General features: G+C 41.9%; 1 non-coding gene and 1 pseudogene across 1 annotated transcript; both read left to right on the forward strand.

Annotated features, from left to right (window-relative positions):
• Positions 1 to 9,284: 9,284 nt before the first annotated feature.
• Positions 9,285 to 9,403, forward strand: LOC117244502. Its single transcript, XR_004497713.1, has one exon. It is a non-coding gene; the product is annotated as a 5S ribosomal RNA (ribosomal RNA).
• A 272-nt stretch (positions 9,404 to 9,675) lies between these two features.
• LOC117244506 lies at positions 9,676 to 9,795 on the forward strand (annotated as a pseudogene).
• Positions 9,796 to 15,726: the final 5,931 nt, after the last annotated feature.

The following is a 15,726-nucleotide window of genomic DNA, read 5'->3' on the forward strand; positions in this document are numbered from 1 at the left end:
AGCCAAGAGAGGAAGGATTTTGACTTTATGAGGAATTGGTTTCCTTATTTTCATTAAAATTTTCTAGTCTGGCACATCTTTTTTGGAGTGAGCTTCACATAATCACACGACTCTGGGAGCAGTGAGTTGCCATCTGCTCCATCTCCCTGGTAGCTGATGCCTCTTGTCCTCGAGTTCTTTCTGACGGTGGCCCAGCCTCATGCAGTGGCTCAAATGTCACACACATCAGTCAGAGCTTTTCCTTAGAGAGGGGCAAAGAGCTGGGAATTTGCATTGCATTCAGAGTGGACTGAGAAGTCTTTCCCAAATGTTGACTGGGGTGGGAACACTGCAGACACAGCAGCTCTGAATTTGGTTACAGTAGAATCCTGGATAGTGCATTTTTTGTTGCTAGTTTTTGCTCAGCTTTTGTTGCATTTGCCATCTGGCACTTTCTGCCTGGACTAATGAGAATTTTCATAGAATCAGAACAACTTTTCATTTGGAAAAGATTTCTAATGTCATCAAATCCAACCATTAACCCAGCACTGTCAAGTCTGACACTAATCCGTGTCCCTAAGTGCTACATCTACACATCTTTTAAATCCTTCAGGGATGGTGACTCCACCACTGCTCTAAGATATCCATTCCAATGCTTGGCAAGCCTTTCAGTGAAGGTTTTTTCTAATATCCAGTCTTAATGTCCTCTGGTGCAATTTGAGGCACGTGCTGGGTTTAGATGTACTTCATTTGTATTATTGATCCCAACACATTTGTGGGCCAGAAGCCCTAATTGCTACATGACCATGCTCAGGTGTTTCTAATAACTCCCATTTTAAACATCCCAAGAACTAGAAGCAGTGTAAGGTTACAAGCAACGCTGGCGACTGGTGGATGGCAGCACCATCTTTTGTTCACTTCTGGAGAAGAGACAGAGGCTTTTTTTCTTCACTGAACAGGCTACAGATTTTCAATCTCTTTGGCAGCTTTCCTGAGAAAAATAGTAACTATTGGCAAACACTGAATCAACACAAGACAGAGGCATAAAGTCTAGGCCAGGTTCTATCTCCATTCCACTCAGGGTCTCCAGGTAGTACTTTTATATTTGGCAAATCACAGTTGATTAAAGGTGTGTGCCACTCATATCCCATGAGGTGCTTCAGCTTTCTTTGCATTCCTATCATAAATGGTCTGGCAAGTCACTACAATCACCCTTTAAAACCAGACATCTGATTATTTTTCCGACCTTGTAAAGTTTCAGTGCATGGAGACTTTGCATTATCTAGTCTGATGAACTATATCTGGATTTGATTATCATGTTTCTAAATCCAACCAGCAATTCCCTCCCAGAAAAAGCTCTTGAAACTATTAAAGACAGTTTTGGCCTCTTTTCAAAAAGCAGGGCACTGCCAGATTAAATCTTGCCTAGTCAACCTACATGTACAAAAAAGTTGCTCACAGCAACATTTGTATTTGTCATTCTGTGTTATTCTTACCATGCTGTCACCTCAATGCCCTGTTTTTGACTTACACCTACACTAGACATTTGCAAGAGAAACCAGGTGACATTTGGCTAGAGTTGAAGCAGTGACAGATTTGCTGCTGGTTGCAAAATATGTGTGTCATAACCACTCTTTGGGAAAACTGTGAGATCAGAGACCATGGTTTTGAAGAAGGGACAAGACTGAGCATCGTTTACTCATTTATATGACCTGCTTTGAGGGATAATTAGGAATTCCCACTGTGGACCACGTGCTCCTGGATACAAGCACACCAGTACAGGTATATATACCCCATGTATAATTATGCAGATAAAACTGGTCAACGGTGCTGGAAATATTATTGGCCACTGCCAATGTTTGTGAAATATTAGAACATTCCCCGGCTTATTGAAAATAAATTTGCCAAGAAATAAATTTGGCTTATTTCTACTAAGTTACCTCCAAACCATTCCCACATTTGGCAATTAGTCTAGTCCAGGGACCATTCCCAGCTGGCAGTTTGCTCACGGCCTTTGGGCTGACTGGGTCAAGCCACAGAGTCAAGCCATGAGATTCAAGGAGGTCCCAGTACATGGCAGCATCCCCTGGCACATTTATTTCACTCATTAGTGTGAATGATTTTAACTCCAGTGCACTGGAAAGATGGGAAATTTTATAATCCAGATGGAAAACAGGAGAGGTTGACACAGGGACAAGAAAAATGCAAACAAATACCATGAGTGAGAAGAAGGTTTTGTACTGGCATTTCCTGCCCTGGTTCCCACAAAGCCATACTAGTGTGGGAAAAGACAATACAGCTGGAGAACTTCTGGAAAAGTCTCCCCTTTCCAGCCACAGGGTTTGGGGATTGTGTTTAATGACATGGGCACCTCAAGGAGAGGGCTAAAGAGTTTAGAAAGATATAAGATGTGATACAAATTGTCATATTTCCCAGCTGTGCAGCTCTTGAACAGGCAGCACACAGGAGATTCAGAGAGAAAAAAGTCAATTGTGACCCTCCCTGAGTACATGATCATAGAATCATAGGATCATGAACAAGGCCCCACTGAGTCCAACTACTTAATCATGAAACAGTTCAGGGGGATGTGAGTGCCCTGTTGTGTTGCCCTGAGCAGGGATGGTAGCTTTTGCTCCCCCTGACCTCAGAGGAGGCCTGGAATCATGCATGATTCCCACCCTGTGGATCTGAGACGAGAACAACCTTGCTCATCCATCCTGAGGCTTCTCTGCAGGGAATTGTGTGAGGGTTGGGAACTATTGGTGAGGCCTCTCAACAGCAGGAAATGAGCTGTGATTTCCAGCTGATTTTATTGTTACCAACAAATGGCTGTTAGATAAAAATTACTTCCTTTCATACCCGACCTCAAATGGATACAGCAGCTGTACAAGTGGATGTATAGAACAGACTCAGACAACTTCAGTACTCGGGAATCATGGTTCCAGGCATAAAAATGTCCCAGATTTAATACATCACAGCAATTACTGTCAAATCAGTGCAGTGGATATTCACTCTAATTTCTAGACACGCTCACAACTGATATTCTTCTGCATTTACCTTCTATGCATATTTTAGCAAATGAGTTTTCTGGCAGAAAACTCCACTCAAACAACTAATTAAAGCAACTCATTTGGAGAGCAGATTTCAAATGTACAAGAATCAAACAGGCACACTGGAAATGTGCTTTAAGTGCAACACTCATCCAGGTGGGCACAATAAAAATGCTGTGAGTGACCTTGATGGGGCTTACAGACCCACAAGGATGGGCACAAATCAGCAGGCTTGGTCACTCAGAGCTACAAAGCATCTTCTTTAATTCCTTGTTTTCTCAGGAAAAATCTTTGTAAAAAAGTTCCAGCAGCAGGTTGTGGTCTTAGAGCTATTTTCAACAAAAGGGAATCAGATCCCAGTTAATATGGTCCACACTCAGTCAGACTGAGTTGTGACAGTTGAGTGTTCCACAGTTGAGTGGAAGAATTACAAATAATTCAAGGGAATTGGGCAATGCCTGACCATCAGCTGGGATTCGACTCTGAAGAAAAATTACCATCTGCTGATTCCAAGAACAAGGGAACAAGGGAACAAGGGAAAGAAGGAAAGAGGGAAAGAAGCTATTTAAATTACTGGCCATGTGTTCTGTGTGTAGCTCATACTGTCCTCAACTTTACAGAAATTTGGAAAGGATCAGCTTCTTTCAGAGAAGCTCTTCTCTTCCCCCTTCAGGATTCTGCGAACCTTTGAGGCTCTGATAGATCAAACAAAGAGATGTGGAGTAATTTGGCAGTACAAAGATGGTTCTTGAATTGCCACAAACAGGCACATTTTAATCATATCTGTCTGGTTGTGTTCATAGCGAGAAATTGCACAAGACCTGGACTGCAATGGTTCAGTTACAAGAATAATTAAAAAAACCAAAATCCAAAAACCAAAAAACTAAACTAAACTCTTGCTGGCTGAGGTTCTTCCAGACAACTTCCACCATCCAAAACACAGCATGGGTCAAAGGGCAATTCAAAGGTTAGTTTTGATGGGACCTTTCTTTAATGTGAAAGAGTTGCACTTGATGGAGATGAGCAGGTTGTTTTCTGGGACCTCAGGGCCACAGGAAGAGCCCTGACCATGGTGACCTTCCTTGCAGGCACTCTCCTTTTTCTGCTTATTAATTTTGTTTTCAGTAGACCCAGAAGCTGAATGGAGCACAACAAAAAAAAGATAAGCAAAGAAGAAATCAGAGAACAAGATTGTTAAGTCTTATTTAACTAGAAAAGGAGGAGGAAAATGAAGATTGAAATATTTTCTTTATTGATATTGGTTTCAATGCAGTGTCTGGGGTGGTATTTTTAGGGGTGCACTGCATTACATGAAGTCTGCTTCTTAAGTCTTGTTTATGTCCTAAATTCAGCTTAGGTGCTTGAAGTTCAATTGCTTTTTCCTCTTGATGGTACAGAATAGCAGAATCTGTTAGATTTGTGTTTTAGGTGGCCATAATCACTTACTGAAGGTATTAAATAGCCATGTTGACAGAGTTAGTGTTTAACTTTAGGAGAAAGGTAATTATCCAGGTGATTGAAGTTAGGCTCAGGATCAGGCTGCTATCCTGAACTGGAGTCAGAGTTCCACCCCTCTCCTGGCTGCTCTCTGCTATTCCTTCTTTCCTTTGTCAGGAAACTCACTGACATGAGTATTTTGAGAAGAAAAAGGTGACTACAGATGGGTATTTCTGGATCTGTTATTTTCTATGCAAAGAGTTAAGGAGAGAACAATTTAGAGCCAGTACAGTAGCACCAAATACGGTTGAGAGTAGTCCCCCTGAAGTCTTTCTCTGAAATGTGACTGGAAGTTGGTTGATTATGAGCCAGCTCTGTCTTGGAGAGACTTCTTTCATGCCATTGTTTGGGTTTGAACTTGTCCCTTCTTTATTCTTGAATCTGACTCAAGCATACACAAGGGTGATCAACTTGCAATGTGGTTTTCTGTTTCAGAGAAAAAAAAATTCTGTGAACTATAAAAAAAAAAGAAAAGGCTGGTGCCATTGCCATGGGAATAAGTTGTAGTTACAAGGAAGAGGGGTTCTGAGAAACTAGGACATTTCTCTGGCACACAAGAATTAAAAAGTTCATAAGAAGTTTTCTGCAAGACCCTCTTTTGCTAACAAGCTCAGACTAGCAATGAGCAAATCTTTAAAATTTTAGCTTGTTTTATACTTTAAAAAAAATTGTTTCACCTTCTTCTCAATCTGAGGAGAACCAATTCAGGAACAAAGTACCAAGCCTAAATAACTCTCCATCAGGAGCAGCTTATAGTGGACATGAATCTTGGATTTAGATTTATCTCCGTGCTCAGGCAGGGCTGCAAATAAAACCCAAGGGCTTTAGTAACTAAACAACAGGAATTCATTAGATGAAAACAAAGCATGTAGTTATTCCTGGAAATAGAGTGTTCCCTTTAACCAGAAGAGATGTTAGTTCCAGGTTTTGGCTAAATAGGGCTGCCTAAAAGTGAAGAGTGTTTTAGACCAGCAAAGGGAAGATTTAGAGTGAGACCATCACCCAATCAGGCTAATTAAATGCAAATAAAGACAGATGTTGCAAAAGAATAAGCTACAAAGATCAGTAATGAGATGGCTGCTCAAAGCACTCCTCAAATAGCTGTGACTGAAAAATGAGTTGGTGAAAATTATAAGTCTGTGCACAGAAAATTTTTAAGCAGAAGATGCTGTGATAGTTTTTTTCCTTTCCACTATTTTGATTTTTAGCTGGCTCCAGAGCTCAAACATCCAGATGCTGGATGTACAGTTCTGGAGCTTCTATGAATCAATATGTATGGAAAAATGAAAAACATGATTTCTTATGTTCCAGTTATGTTTAGACAGTCCTTCCAAGTCTATTCTGAGTTTTTATAGATATACAGAGAGGGAGGGAGTAGACCTGTGCCAGTGAGCTTTGTGTAAGTACCTTTTGCCACATCATCTACAGTGACTTCAGGTTTACAGTTTCTTGAAAGAAGTTAAGCATCTCAATATTCTGACAATATAAAGCAGTTAGTTACACCTGGTATTGACATTATACCTAATTACACAAAACCAGTCTTTCTAAGTAGACAGCAGCTTTGAAGGCTTTGAAACACCACGGGGAAACACAAAACACATGGATTTAGGAGAACTTGGGCTGTGTTCTAATCCCATCTTGAGTAAATTTGATCTTATTTTACCTGGGGACCTGGATATCTAGAGGGTTCAGTGATGGGTTTTGTAGATGACAGGCCCCTCCATTCTCTAAGCACTGCAGAACACATCTGCAATAAGTCATTCATGCATGGGGAAGGCAAGACGCTTATGAGAAGGGCTGAAGAAGTCAGATGGCATTTTGAGTTCTCATGTGTGATTCCTTCATTGAGTTAAAATCTGGCTGTGCTCCTTGTGCACCCAAAAGTTGTCAGTTCTGTTTCTTTTCCATCACTGTACATGCCTTTTGCTTGTCTGATTTTCTCTGCATCTTCAGAATTTGTTTACAGACATCCACATTTAAAGAGATTAAAAGGAAATACTGAATAATTCATTCAAATGAAGAATTGAACTGCAGTGACCTTTATGTTAATTAAAGTGCCCCTTTCCTCTGTGCAAACACTTTAGCCTATGCAAAGCAGGGAATTCACTACATCTGCTGAATTCACAAGTGGGGTTTATTTTTTTTTTTTTTTTGTTTCTGTTTGTTTTGTTTTAAATAACTGCCTAATAGCTGGAACCAGCATTGTGTTCCTCCTGCTGACTCAGTGGTTTGTAAAAGCTCTACGATGAGTATGACATCTTTAAACACCACAGAATATACTGTTTCCTTTCAGCCGGGCATAATCTGCAATGATTCAGCTCATGTAAAAGAACCATGTGGGGAAAAGTATCCCAGCTGAATACATCACCCTCCTACCTCCAGCCTCTGTGCCTTGCACCTGATGGTGCTGCTGTGCCATTCAAATGCTACTCACTATGGCAATCCATGAAAGGATTCTGCCTTTGTTTCAAAAACAGTGCAATGAATGTGGAATTTAGCTGAGGCAAAAGAGTCCATGCTCATTAAAGTGGGTAATTCCAGTTCTTGCCTCTGCTAGGATGTGGCATGTACTGACACTAACTACAAAGTGCTTATATAGGGGTTGTGATCCAGAGGGGCCTGGACAGGCTGGAGAGGTGCGTCTCTGCAAACCTGGTGAAGTTCAAAAAGGCCAAGTGCAAGGTCCTGCACCTGGATTGAGGCAATCCCAAGCACAAACACATGGTGGAAGGCGAACAGATTGAGAGTAGCCCTGAGGAGAAAAACTTGGGCTGCTAGTGGATGAGAAGCTCAGAATGTCTGGGTAATGTGCACTCACAGCCTGAAAGCTCAGCCACATCCTAAGCTGCATCTCAAGTGTGACCAGCAGGACGTGGGAGGGGATTCTGGGCCTCTGCTCTGTCCTGATGAGATTCCACCCTCAGTGCTGCTTTCAGTTCTGGAGCCCCCAGCACAGGAAGGATGTGGAGCTTTTGGAGTGAGTCCAGACGAGGTCTTGAAGATGCTTAAAGGGCTGCAGCCTGTCTGGAGCCAGGCTGGGAGAGCTGGCAGCGTTCACGTGGAGGAGGCTCCAGAAAGACCCCAGAGTCCCTTCCAGGGCCTAAAGGGGCTCCAGGAGAGCTGGAGAGGGACTTGGGACAAGGCATGGAGTGAAAGGACAAGGGGGAATGGCTGTAAACTAAAAGAGAGCAGGTTTACATTAGATATTAGAAAGAAATTCATTATTGTGTAATAAATTGAATTGATTTGTGCTAATTAAATTGTAACTGTTATTAAGTTATTATTAGAAACTATGAAGAATCAGTGTTATAAAGCAGATGTACCACTTTTACAGATGTTACATGTCAAAATTAAGGTACAGGATGCAGTTTAGAAGATAAATGGCATCTCAAGACCAAAATGGCCTTGAGATGGACCAAAATTTGAACGAATTTAGGCATTGGGCCTTAAGATTAGTAAATATAAGGCTAATTAGTAGACTAACATAGCACAATGCTTAGTACACATGCACAAACCTGTAAGGTTATCCAAAGGACAATGAGGAAGAGGAGAAACCTTCGCCAAAAGACCATCGAAAGAAGACTAAAGACCCACTAACAACAAGTGAGGCATGCGCCATGAAGAAAAGTGACGTCAAGTCAGAAAAATCAGAAATAGAAGAAAACTTAAGGGAAATATTAATGAATATGTATAACCATACAGTATATAAGTTTAGCTTGAAGTGCTTTTTTTTGTACGTGAAGTGGGGTGAGGAACACCCCCTGTACCCCAATCAGTTTTGCTTATGCCTTAAACATTTGTAAACACTGGCCAATTATATTCACATATATATATATATATATACATTTATATATATATATATTCACATATATATATATAAATAAATGCATATCATAATATATGATATTATGTACCTTTTTACTAAATTGTGTTATTTTATTATTTTATATTCAATTCATAAAAGTATATTATCAATCAATTAGATTGAATGTTTGGAAATTTGAAAGTCATTTATAACATTGTGAGGGTGGGGAAGCCCTGAAACAGAGTGCCCAGAGAAGCTGTGGCTGCACCATCCCTGCAAGTGTCCAAGGCCAGGTTGGACAGGGCTTGGAGCAACCTGGGATAGTGGAAGGTGTCTCTGCCCATGGTAAGGGGTGGAACAAAGTGGTCTATAAGGTCCTTTCCAACATAGCTATAATATTTTACATAGGGAAACCATTATAATGTAGTATATTGTTTGAAAGTATCAAACAGTGAAAGGTGAAAAATCCACACACTAATTAAACCCTATATCACAGCCTGGAAAAAAGCACCTAGATGTAAACCATGCGCAAGACTGAGTATTCATGGAGAACAGAGGCTGATTTTGAGGGTTTATTTATTTATTTTTTTATTTTTTATTTGCTGTCTAATTTAGTGGAAGTCTTTCTGTGGTCATCATGGAAAAAAGGGAGACTGTCTGGGAATACTGGGTATTGCAGGCTTCTCTTGCTAAGTGCTGGCAACGGACCAGGAAGTCCCTTGTTTTGCATGGGCAGCTTTGGAGAAGGGCTGAGGGGGCTGATAGGCATAGGCTGTGTCCCATTTTGCCATCTTTAGCGTGGCTCTTGTGACTTTTAAGCATTACATGCCGTCGTGTCAGGCTGTAGGTTCCGGAGTGTTAGAGCGTGGACTTGGTTCCCGCGTGGTGTGTCTGTGAAGGGGTGGAAAAGGGCAAGTGGGTGGTGGCTCAGCAAGAAATGCTGAGGGTGCAGCGCCTACGGCCATAGCATCCTGAGAACGCCCGATCCCGTTTGAACTCGGAAGCTAAGCAGCGTCGGGCCCGGTTAGTACTTGGATGGGAGACCGCCTGGGAATACCGAGTGCTGTAGGCCCTTTTTTTTTTGCTTTGTGCTGACGTCTGGAATGAAAGTTGCCTTGTTTTGGTGCGGAGCCTTGGTGAGGGGGAAGAAAGCAAGGACACGCGTGGCTTGTGTTTTGTGGCTTCTTGAGGCTTTTATGCTTTGTGTGCCTTGTGTGTGCTGTGTGGTGTTGGGGCCGGCTGTCGGTTCTGCTGTTGCCATGGGCAGCCCTGGTGCCCGAGGGGTTTGTTTGTGAGGGTGTGGGGCAGGGCGGGAAGGTGAGCACTGCTGAGGGTGCTTGTGGTGCCTACGGCCATAGCACCCTGAGAACGCCCGATCCCGTCTGATCTCGGAAGCGTAAACAGCGTCGGGCCCGGTTAGTACTTGGATGGGAGACCGCCTGGGAATACTGGGTGCTGTAGGCTTTTTTTTTGCTTTGTGCTGACGTCTGGAATGAAAGTTGACTTGTTTTGGTGTGGAGCCTTTAGGTTTTCAAGCAAGGCGAGGACCCTGACTCAGAAGCCAGCACGATGGCTCTCCTTGGCCACGCGGATCATTTACCCACAAGACATCAATGTGATGGATGGCGTAGAATGGCGTTTTATTGCAGGAGAATTTAACATTTTATAACCTAGGGTCATTGTGTTACTCCCATCTGCTTTTGTCACAGCTAGGTGCTATTGGCTAATTGCAGGGGTCATTACCATATTACAGAGAGGGGATTTACTAACTTTCTGTAACATCCCGATGTCTTCCGAACCGCCATGCCCTAGACTACAACATATTCTCCTCTCTCTATGAGTAACTAATTTGCTAGAATATAAGGTATATTAGTTTTAAAAAATTCTAATGTTATTTTCTATATACGTATCTCTAAACACTTTGTCTAACTTATCTATATTATAAAAGTTTTAAAAATGATTAATATAAACTTAAGTAAAATATAGTATACACTAAACTAAAAAGCTAAAAGCTTATAAAATGGATACTACAGTTTTCATTAGTAAATATGAGGCACATGCAGTAACTAAGTGTATTTTTAGAGCATCTGTTGCCTTTCTATAAGCAGAATGTTAACTTTTTCTAGTCAGCTCTTAACAAAGGACACAAGCTTATTTAAAATACATGGTCCAAAGATTAGCACAAGTAAAATCATCACATCTGGTCCAATCAGGGTAGACACCAGGGTGGTTAGCCAAGGAGATTGGCCGAACCAAGATTGGAACCAGCTTTGCTGAGCTTCTCTCTCTGCCTTCCGTTGAGACAGCTTGTCTTGTAGCTCTGCCATGGTGTTTCTCACAACTCCGGTGTGGTCTGCATAGAAACAGCACTCTTCTTTCAGGGCGATACAGAGGCCTCCTTGCTGCATGAGTAGAAGGTCGAGACCTCGCCTGTTCTGCAAAACAACTTCAGAGAGTGAGGAAACTGATTTTTCTAGAAAGGATATGGATTTCTCAATTCTCTGTAGATCCTCATCTACAGTCATCTGTAGCTGAGAGAGACCCCGACTCTGGGTTACCAGGGTGGAGACACCCGTGGCTGCATCGGTCGCTCCCAAGCCAAGCAGCATTGCTATTGACAGTCCTGTCAGCAGCTCCCTTTTCTGAAGGCGGCCTACTCACTCAAGGTACTGGTTCACTTCTTCTCTGGAGTGGTATAGGACTCTGGGGATGATAACAGCTAATACACAAAAGTCAACCGAGGAGTTAAAGCTTTGAGTATAAATGCAAGGGCTAGACTATTAAAACACTTGCCCTATGGAGTTGAAACTGAGACGCATACAGCCTGCCAGACCCCAGGTTACTTGCAGAAACTCGTCTGCTTTTGGTGGTGCTCACCTGTTACTCAGGACTATTGTTTTGTACCCCCAATAGCCACAAAACCAATACCCTAGTTGGTGGCAGTAGTCTTTGCCTGGGTTGGTGGGTGGGCTCAAACACATTGACTTTTGGCCAGTTCAATGTACCAGAGTGACCCATATGTTCTGTCACTTTTGGGTGTTAGTTAGGAGACAGTTGGTCATGACTATAAATAGCACAATTACTATAAGCAGTTTACCATGTAAATGACACCATACTTGCAAACTCACAGGTAAAACTTTAACGTTAAATGAACTTTCAAAAATGCTTACACTACCTCTTGAAGGGGAAATAATTATACTTTATACTAACATAACAATTATTAGACAGGCTAAACACTTTACTTAAACTATTATCTAACTACTTTTAACACACGTGCTGGTATATATGTAGTCTAAGTGTGAAAGCAATTTGCTGAAAGGGTAAACACGCAACTACAATTTGCTTTATATACAGTTAGATGGAGTCTCTACACTTCTTAGATCTTCTACAGAATTTCTCTAACATGATTCAGTCCTGGAATGTTCACTGCTCCCATGATGTCAGCTGGCAGCTGGTCGGTGACTGAGGGCTTTGATGTTCAAGTTGTTCTTGAGATCTTTCTAAATCTTAAAACAAAGGATAACTGAAAAATTGGTAGAGACACAACATCATAATAACAACATAAAAATTCTGTTGGCAACTGTCTGTATAGTGTTCAGACACAACTGTGTCCTGACAGGTCCACTTCTGATCCATGTCTGGAGTACCAAGGCTGTGTGGTGACATCTCTGTTCACTGGATCTCATGTGTTCAGAGACAGACAGTCTGGTGACATGAACAGGTGACCTTTTTGAACCTGCCAACAAAACACAGGCACTTCTCTCCTTGAAGTTAATGAATTACACTAATCAAAATGCTTTCAGGGCATCAATCTCCCCCGTTTTCTTAAAAAAAATAAAAATGAGATGTACTTCTGTTCAACATTAAAACAAAACTATATACACAATTAGTAAGAACTTATAGCAGTTAAAAATCAATTAAATCATAAACATTATTAATAACATATGTAATATAAAACTACTGTTAATTACTAAAACACTGCACCAGCATCTCATAGTTAACAAACAAACAGAAACAAAAAATCATCAGTGAAGGATTGGATAATCACCCCCGGAAATGATTCTCCAAGCTCACTTTAAAATTGATCCAGCTGTCATATTAATAGGGCCAAATTGCTGAGTCAAAAAGTGACTCAGATACTGATTTGGTACAGAAAACATCTGGATCTGCTGGCAAACATTCTGTCCAGGTAAAGTCAAGGCTTGGCCAGGGCCTTAGGCTTTAAACTGGAAAGATGCTTCTTAACATATTTCTAGAATAAGGTTCTCAATAGCAGCAGCTATGAGATGCTTACAGCACAGCAAACTGTTAAAATGCATTTGGACAAAGCAAATGATCAGAAGCCTTAGGTACCAGACCAATTAAACCATGCAGCAGTTGATTTAATCTGAAGCCTCTCCCATGGCAGCTGATCCTCAGCAATGGTACATTTTAAAATTCTGGAAACACTAAAAAATAAAAAAGCTACAACAAACGAAACTGCAGAGATTGCAACAACCCAATAGAACTCCCGATGAAGTCAAGGGTGTCACAGACTGCATTCACTTCTATCCACAAGCAGGTGTTCATCAGTGTTCTATGAAAGCTGTTTTAGTTGTAGTTATCTTCATTTCTCTAAGAAAAATAACTATACTTTGTAGTTTAGACAAGTGTCTCCAATAAAACATAAAAAAATTTAAATTAAACAATATTTAAACCTAACAGTAATTATTTATAACAAAAGGAAATAACAAAACTTAACTTTAAAAGAATATCCAAGTTATACAACTTAACTTAAAAAACATTCAAGCTTAAATATAATAAAACTTGACTATTTTAAATTCTATTAAACACTTTTTAAAACCACAAATCTCTTCTGTAGATAACATAAAGGTTTTCTTAGAAGCTGTAAATGACACCATATTTTAACTTTAGGTTTTAAAACTAATTATTGCAAGGTAACTTTTACTTCTGTTAATATTCACCTTAAACACTTTACAAAAAGGGGCTCTTTGAACTTTCAAAGAATCACAGTAATTTCTCTAGAAAATCCTAAAAACTGCAACTGCATAAACTCATAATTACTTAAAACACAAAATTAACTCTAAAAGGGTATGTAAAAACATTTTGAAAACCCAATAAATCATGACTTTGTATCAAACTTGGTATTATCCCGGTGCTTTTTCTTAGGGAGGGAGTGGGGGGGTGAACTGCCTGCTCTGTTTCTGCAGCTCTGCTCTTATATTTACTCTTGCAGAGAGGAAAAACGGAGAGAGAGGAACAATTTCTCTCTCGCTGTTAAACTCTCTGTCCCCCCTCAGACACCCAAACTGGGAATACTAATGCATCTGGGGCAACCCAGGTGGCACATTCTGCTCTTATCTGACCCCAGTCTGTGAGAGGGGTATCTTCTCTCGGTTCTTTTTTAATGTGGAGGGGAGTATTCTTGTTTCTCTTTATTGTTTCTTCTTCTGAGGACTCAGGCTCTGACCATTCGTCGCTAGTATCTCCTTCAGAGTCAGAGTTCGACTGGCTGGCTACTTCCTGTTTCCTGTGCCTTTTTGTTGGGCTCTGGCCCCGCCTGCCACCCCTGTGGGCGGGCTGTTCCCTCCCTCCTGGCTCTCCCCGCCTTTGGGTCCACCCTCCACTCTGCCTTTCACCCCACCTTTCACTTCGCCCTTCACTCCAGGCCCTGTTCTGCCCTCTGTTCTCCCCTCTTCTCCCTCCCTTTGCATTCCAATCTCTCTGTACCCATTCCCCACATTCTTCTCCAAATTTCTTGTCTCTTTCAACCTCCCAACTGTCGTTCTCTTGGGAATGGCGAGAAGAAACGACACAGACTCTCTAGGAGTCAATCAGGAGAATTTCTCTTAGTTTATTACTTCAGGTCTTTTTTATAGACCGATACGTGGAAAGTATAGAAAGGAAACTCTTATTGGTTAGCAAACTAATACATTACCATCATTGGTCAGTGGGGCACACCACCCCTAGACCTTCTCCTGCAAAGAAAACAAGGAACAAACAGCACCTGCAAGGCTGTTTTCTGTCTCTGAGGATTGTTTTAAATCCTCCTTAAGATTTCACAGGCCACTTTCTCAGGCAAGACTGAGAAAGCTATGCGGCCTGTAATTTTCACAGGCACTGTGCTTCTCTGTTTCACAGTTAGCATTCATACCCAACTGTGCCCATGTCTCAAGGCCAGCCTTTGTTCTTTGTTAAAGACTTTTTTTTTCTGCTCCATAACTTTTTTCTCAGCACCATCTTCAAGTCCCTGGGAGATGTTTCCCCTCTTACTTTCTCTGCCACGCCTCTGGCTTCTTCTGTTAACTTTTTCCAAAAATCTTCTGCTATCCGTTGTTTCTCTGAGAGCAGACAAGGATTTGGGGACCGAGGGGACTCCCGGCCCCCCCCGGCTCAGCTGAACTTCTCGCGTCTGGGGGCTGAGAAATCTGAGTGGCCGCTCTGACCCCAAATTTCAGGGTGGCCAACATACAGTTCCTTGCCGCTCCCCAAATTTATTTGGCAAGGGTTTTAGTATATCCGTCCCACACCTTAGGGTGGATAAACTTCATAAGCTGATTTATGACCCCAATATGCAAAAGCTGTATAACAACAAGTGTACAATCCTTAGATTTACAATCTACCCCCCACTGGTTATATAATTCAGATACAACCTTTATCAACTATTCCATCTTCATTCAGGATGCAGGGACCTCTCCCTCCGCCCAGCTGTCCTGGCCGCTGCTTCTGTATTTCAGGGAATCCTTGCTTTCTGGGTTTGAATCCTGCTTTTCCTCCCGGGTTTTGGCACCATATATAGCTTTTCAAGCAAGGCGGACACCCTGGTTCAGAAGCCAGCACGGTGGCTCACCTTGGCCACACAGACCATAACCACCAACGAGACATCAATGGTGTTTATTGCAGGGGAATTTAACAGTTTATAACCTAGGGTTACTATGCTACTCCCAACTGCTTTCATCACAGCTAGGTGCCATTGGCTAATTGCAGGGGTCATTGCCATATTATAGAGAGAGGATTTACTAACGTCCCGTAACATCCCGAAGTCTTCCGAGCTGCCATGCCCTACTGCTACAGGAGCCTTGGTGAGGGGGAAGAAAGCAAGGACACACGTGGCTTGAGTTCCTTTTGTGGCTTGTGTGCCTTGCTTCTTGAGGCTCTTCTGCTTTGTGTGCCTTGTGTGTGCTGTGTGGTGTTGGGGAAACCTGTCGGTTCTGCTGTTGCCATGGGCAGCCCGGGTGTCCGAAGGGTTTGTTTGTGAGGGTGTGGGGCAGGGCGGGAAGGTGAGCACTGCTGAGGGTGCTTGTGGTGCTTACGGCCACAGCATCCTGAAAACACCCAATCCCGTCTGTGATAGATGGGAGACTGCCCCTTAATTTCAAGTGCTGTTGGCCTTTT

This window comes from Parus major, chromosome 1A (genome assembly GCF_001522545.3).
Source record: "Parus major isolate Abel chromosome 1A, Parus_major1.1, whole genome shotgun sequence".
NCBI classification, from domain to species: Eukaryota; Metazoa; Chordata; class Aves; order Passeriformes; family Paridae; genus Parus; species Parus major.